The sequence below is a fragment of the Battus philenor genome, unplaced genomic scaffold (assembly GCF_028537555.1).
Source record: "Battus philenor isolate CCGP_79_NKW_IND1 unplaced genomic scaffold, ilBatPhil1.0.hap1 SCAF_2, whole genome shotgun sequence".
NCBI lineage: Eukaryota > Metazoa > Arthropoda > Insecta > Lepidoptera > Papilionidae > Battus > Battus philenor.
The window spans coordinates 8,543,473-8,550,553 of record NW_027181682.1 but is presented as its reverse complement, the minus strand read 5'-3'; positions in this window follow the sequence as shown (position 1 = coordinate 8,550,553).

Below are 7,081 nucleotides of genomic sequence, written 5' to 3'. Positions count from 1 at the left end.
GTGGCGGCTATTAGAAAGAGTCGTTTTTGAATTAATTACCATATTTAATAAACTGATGCTCCTGATTCCATAATACCGTTATAAATATTGATAAATGACTCAAACAAATAAACAGTGTTGAAATATTATTAAAACGTTAGCGGTTAAACAGTTAAGACATCTTTAATAGGTATAAGTGTACGCACGCAAACAATAAAGTTTCACAACTTATCACAGACCTTTCTTTCCTTAGTTTTAAATCTAAAGTTAAAAGTACATTATTAAATAAATATTATTATGTAAAATTATGAATGGCTTTCCAGTTAATCGAAATGTGAGGTGAAACTTGATTTGTTAACTCATTTATATAGTTGATATTATAATATATATATCGAAAATAGTTATATGTTATTTATAAAAGCAATTGTTGGGTTTCTAGCCGGCTCTTCTTAGCGTATTGATGATTAATTGATGATCCAAAAATGCGTGAAAATGCCTACTTGAATAAAGACATTTTGAGTTTTAATGTCAATTTACCACAAAAAATATAATTAGGTATTATTATAAGTCGAAATTTATTCAAAAATTCATCGTAAAATTTTGCTATAAATAGTTTGTACTTATCGTGAGCATATCTACAAAATGAGCAATAGGGATAAGGACACTAAAAACACCCTTCTTTACTAAATATAGATGTGTCATATTTAAACCATGACCATGAATAATATTTAAATCTTAAGTCTATTTTTAAATTTTAGGTCTTCTAACACCTCTTAATAAATGATGACGTAATTTTTTTAATATCAAATATAGCAATATGTCCATCCTGTCAGTAGTTGTTTACTAAAGTGATACTCCCTCCGTCACTTTACTAATAAACAGGGATTGTAACAAGCGCAAAAATTTTAGGTACTTGCACCGTAAATAATCCTTTTATAAATAATAATTGTAAATTTCAAAAATAAAGCTGCAAATTAAACGTCGCCTGATGAAAACAACGACTTCTCTTGTAAATCTAGTAACCGATTTGAATTAAGCAACAACAATAATTTCATGCAACTTTCAAGCCAATTTTTAGATATACAGAAGAAAGATCATCTCGTCGATGTTATTATTTTCCTTCTCATTTAGATTTTACTGTTATCCATTTTTTATGATATGTAACTACTTCACCTACCTCCATTAATTTATCTCTGCACCGCCCAAAAGTTAACTGGTAAAAAATGCCTGCAACTTTAAGTTTGTCGCTGTACATCTATTGTATAAGAAGTGTTTAAAATTATAAACAAATAAAATACAACAACAATCGTCTGACGCGCCTAAAACATAAAATTCGCGGAAATCTGAAATTAAATTACTGAGATATGAATTCAGACACGAAACGCAAGATTTTTTTCATTTAACTTCTTTTAAAAGCTCGGGTTGTATTTATAGTAACAATTAAGACCTCGTCTTACTTTGAGAACATTGCCGGAAGAAGTGATCGTAATATGAAAAGTATGGCCTTTAGTCTTCTCTTGCTGTATTAGTCTTAAGATTAGACAGCTTATAATGATTATAATATCTGGCTACTACGATGATGATCAAATTTGCTTTTTAAAAAAATGTCGCCTACTTATGCATATTCTATTAATCCATTCTTATATCCAAATATAAAAATCTGGTAAATGAATATGAATAAAATAAGAGGTCGTTAGAGATTTCATGAGTTATTGTCACGCTAAAGTTCTATAATAAGTTTAACTATATCATGAATACACTGTGAAACACATGGTCAGACCGTACCGCATTAATTTATTTATCGTTTACAGTTTCCGAAATTAAAACCTATAAAACTATAACTATATCCGAGACGTCCAATGAACTCATCAAATTAACACTTCAGACAGGATATCCTGTCCTATATTATTACGTGCATGACAATATCATATCAGTAAGAACTAATAGCTGAAAACTTTATGAGAGTCGTAAACCAACAGATGCGGTCTGTGGCGCAAACTCGATCACGGCGTCACTTCTTCTAAAATATATCTTGCAAGCACAAGTGTACTTATTTTATTTTTATCGGTTCCTTTTAATATATTCTATTATATCACACTAGAGAGAGAGATATATATACATAAATATCTCTCTCTAGTTCACACTTTTTTCACAATTTTTCTTCACAGAAGAATTAAAAGTTATCACCTCTACATTGAAGCTGGCCGATCTATTACGAAAAATGATCACAATCATATGAATAAATCATACCTTATTTATTAAAGGTAAAGTAAAATAAATGAACATTTTTAATAAAATTTCATTTTTTGTAGACAATTGCAATTCAAAAATTTACTCTATCCGCACCAACAGAGTAATCACACACATTTTTTTTATTTACGTAGCTGATAAATATAAATAGTGTTTAATTATACAGTGATTTTATCAATAAACTAAGATATTCCAGATTCATCTTGTCTACCACATACGCGATTTAATATCCCAGAATATGCAAATATCTGCTCTATCTCTAGGCATTAGCGCCATTTTAATAAAAAACGTAAAAGAGAAAGATAAATATTTCCGTTTAAAATAGGTGCATTGCATGATATAGCTTAACAATACATATATAAATATACATACATAAGCGTAAATACAAAAAGTCGTTTTATAAGTATAAATATAAAATAGTAAAGGGCGTAAAATAACATATTAAGGGCTTAGACTAACGCACATATTTCAAGTGAAACGTGCGAGGTGTAATTGAAATTTTAACAACAAATATTTACAGTAATAATGGTGTAAAATTATTTAATTCAGCTATAATTGCCTAGCCATTAACACAATCTTCATTTTAGGGACTAATTTTATTCCAATTAATCAGTACAGAACAAGCTATGTTTAATTAACAAACAACCTTTAAGAGTATCTAAAACTCACAAGTTTGCTCACGCGGAGAGCATTTAAATCTTGTGTATTGCTCTAATTATTTTTCACACCCCAAGTTATCTTATCTAATCAGGTCCTGAAAGGAGCCGATGTGCACAGGGACACATGTGTTTGCACGAGCGCACGTGTTCATTCATGTACTACGCACTCTTCGAGGGACCGCTACAAGAATAGGTAACATTAAGTATGCCGTGAGTAAACAAAACTCGTCTCCCCTGATAATTTATAAAGAAAATCTTTATGTCGGGTATCTTTCATTATCTGTGCTGAAGCACTTTTTAACGTCACTGACCCATTTGCTTTACATATCGGTATTAAGTATTCTTTGTCTAAGTTATGGCTTAAAAATAGCACACATAAGTTTTATTTTCGAGATTAGAGATAAAATTAAGATGAACATATAACATACATGACGGGTAATATTCATATTAAAAGTCAATCATGAAATGAAATTTGCACACGCAATAAATTTTGTTTAACATGCCTTAAAAAAACGAGCAAGTTTGAAAAGAATGTATCTTATTAGTCTCGAAAATAGACAAACCTGATCAGAATAAAACCCATTACGTACCACTATTACAGTAAAATTTTTGATACGTTTCAATAAATTATTATTCACACGCAAATCATTAGCGGCAAAATTAATCAGCGAAGAAGTCATGTTAACATACGTATGCAGTTAATAATAATAATAATGGCGTTTAGTCCGAGCATGCAGTTAGTTCGCTATCGATACAGTAAGTCGTAATGGTTGTTAATTTCATTAAGAGCTTATTAAGTGAGCACGCGACCGCTGACAGTTGGCAACGACACGCGTGTAATACAAATGAAAACTTATGAACCGGAACGCTGTTTTAAGACATTGCTTATATATAATAACGTATGCCGGAATAAACAGACAAATTTGTTATATTTATGACGATAGTATACGTCCAATTGATAAAAACAAATCTAAGAGCAATCTCGAATATTTTGGTTTAATTCAACAAGTATTTTCAGAGAATTACAGAAGACCGCTCTTGAGGTTTTTCAAAAAAGAAATAGCACCGATACAACTTTTCTCTTACGACCTCCAAGCTGGTATTAGATACCTGAAAAGTGGCAACGTTCTGCTGGAACCAAGTGTTTAAATTGTATTCATTAAGCTCTTGAAGCTTTGCCATTTTAAAATTTAAAAAAACAAAGTTTAAAATTTAATAAAATAAATTAAGGTAATCACATTACAAAAATTATAATTAAAATTCTTTGTAATAATAAACATACGATTTATTTGATAGAACGTTTGTTATTTTTCTGAAAACGTGTAACTGAGAATGTTCGCAATGTTTCGTAATATTCACAATGTTGACTAGGCGCCTTACTGATAATACTTCGGTACTAACTAATATTTTGAAATACAAAATCCGCCGCAATGTCACGGGTACTTAAAATTGAAATCTGACCACACCTTAGACAATCACACCTTAGAAAATTTTGCTCGCTACTATCTTACGATTAAAATAAGTACAATGCAGACTTAGACACCATATTTTAAACGTCGTGAAGTAGTAAATTTACATTTAGTAGAAACTGAAGACAAGATCAACTTTTGGAATAAAAGGTTTCATTGACCAGTGGATTCATTGATTGCTATAGATTACAATTATGTACACCACTGTATTGTACTGACAATACACTATACTGTCTTCCGCGATTTAAAATAGCGTTAAATAAATTTTAATTATTTACAAGTCAAAGGAATGATATTGTGTATCACCGTCTAATTAAAATTATTTTTTTTAATAAACAATTACAGCACACAGTCACGCAGAGTAGTCGCGTCAGTTGGCCACCCCCTCATGGACCTTGAATAGTTTACGTGTTACGCAATCTTTGTTAAGTAACAACTAAACAAATTAAAACGAAATATCCTCATCATGTTTACAATTTCGATGCATGCTTTGTAACATGTGTGTGATATCGATGACATATCTTAATTATTATAGAAACATGACTAAATGTACAGTTTGCGTATAAAATATTATTTTTCTGTTTTGTATATGTTTTCGTATCTTTATAGACATTTATACCAATTCTGATTTAATGACGCTAAGATATACACAGTGACCATTGAACCCTTTAGGAAACAAATCTTATTCTGATTTTAACCACACACTTCTCTTACCACACACACATTTATGATAAATAGTTATTTTAAAGCGAAATACCTATAACAATAGTGGATACTTAAAAGAGCCGGGCCATTCAATGTGAATATATATATATATATATATATATATATATATATATATATATAAGGTACTAGTCTTTTTGATCGATCTATTTTTCCTCAAACAAATATATTCTTAATTAGTCTCTTCTTATTTATGTTCATATTTAACAAATTAGGCTCTTTGCGTCTTTTTGCTCACCTCAAAACTAACAAAACCAGAGCATTGATATCAAAAACGCACCGTAATTATGCCTGTCCATGATGTTTATATCTTCGTTGATAAATTCAGACGAAACTCATTTCGGTAATAGCATAATCCTGCCTTTCTTACTGTAAATCTTGATGCTCTGTGGCGCCATTGTCATAGAAGCTCTGCAAATCGAACCACATAAAGAACACCTCATTCATATTAAACAGAAGCATTGCGGGAGTTTCTTTTGACAATTCTTCTCAAGGCGCCATTATTAGCCAAATAATAGCAATGGACTAATCCGAAGGTCGGCCTTCTCGGATGCTCTTGTATCGGAATACTAAAGGGGTATTATCTAAGAGTGACAGTCCAAATCGTGGCCTTAGCCTACTCACTCCGTGGAGCGTCCGTCGAAGCTATTTAAGAGCTTGGCGATGTCCGAATCCGGTATCGTAGTAGTAAGGAACGGCCCCAGCTCTCGAGCTTCGATGCACTAAAAATGGTCTTAGACTAGGCGCCCTCTGTAACCTACTGCATCGAACCTACGGAATCCACAAATGCCACTTGGACAGCGGCGACATAGTTCTGAGGGAACCGCACGCGTTTCGACGATTGCCATCGGCGCGCAGTGTGCAAAAAAAGCGTGTACTTCTAATCATTGAATATCTTTTTATTTTTATCTATTTAAGCAGTATTATTATTTTATTAAATTTTAGTTACTTATTTCTTATAAAAATTATAGAATTCATTTGAAGTATTTTGATTACCAATTACTAAACACTGATAGGTGTTACTGTCCAAAAACAGAATAACAATTAAACTTTATGTTAAAACTCTAGCAACAGTGCTAAATAAATTTGATTACCGCTGTTTGTATAAGCAAAAAGAAATAAAGTGTTTGCATTCCATGGATAATTTTTTTAAATTGCAATAATTAAAAAAAAAACGACAAGTTCCGTCTCCGGTCAGAAATGTACGATATTGTTAGGGTTCGAGAGGGGATTTTGCAAGTGATAATATTAATGGTACTGTTTGGTTCCCACAGCTTCCAGAGGGGTGAATTCGAGGGACCTGCCATAGCCGGGCGTGTTTGATTTGTGTGTTATTGTTGACGGTGGTGCGAGCGGCCAATGCACACACTCCCACGACAGGGAGCAGATGCCGGGCTACAGCCACTGTCACTCACAATATTGTCTCACGAATGACCCTTAAACAGTGTTATGGGAATCGATTCCGGGTTCACTAGACGCAACCAGTAAATGTGTTAGACAATATATTCATTCACTCGATCGAGTATTTTGTTCGATCAGTAACTTATTTTCTACAAGAGATTCGCAAATAAAACATATTTAAAGCATTATTTTATTTAATTATCTTGAAGAAATTTTAACATAGAAAGATATTCAGAAATATAATTCATTATAAACGTAGTACAGTTGCGCAAATGAAATGTAAAGTTTGGGCATAGATAAATGATATACTTGAAACAAAAAATATCCCTGGTCCCGAAATTCGATAAAATCGATAATAGATATAAAGAAGAAATAAAAACTAGAGTTTTCACTCTATTTTTAATTCTTCTTTAAGCAATTAGTTAACTGACCTGAGACCTTAATCTAGGGGTAAATAAATTTTTTACGGTATCTTTAATTTAAAGGTTTTCTTTATTATTTGCATATTGATTCATATCTACTTATTATTTTTTTTAATTTTTTTCCCATAACAATTTTTATAACATACTACTTGTATTTTGTATTTTCTTATTGTCTATT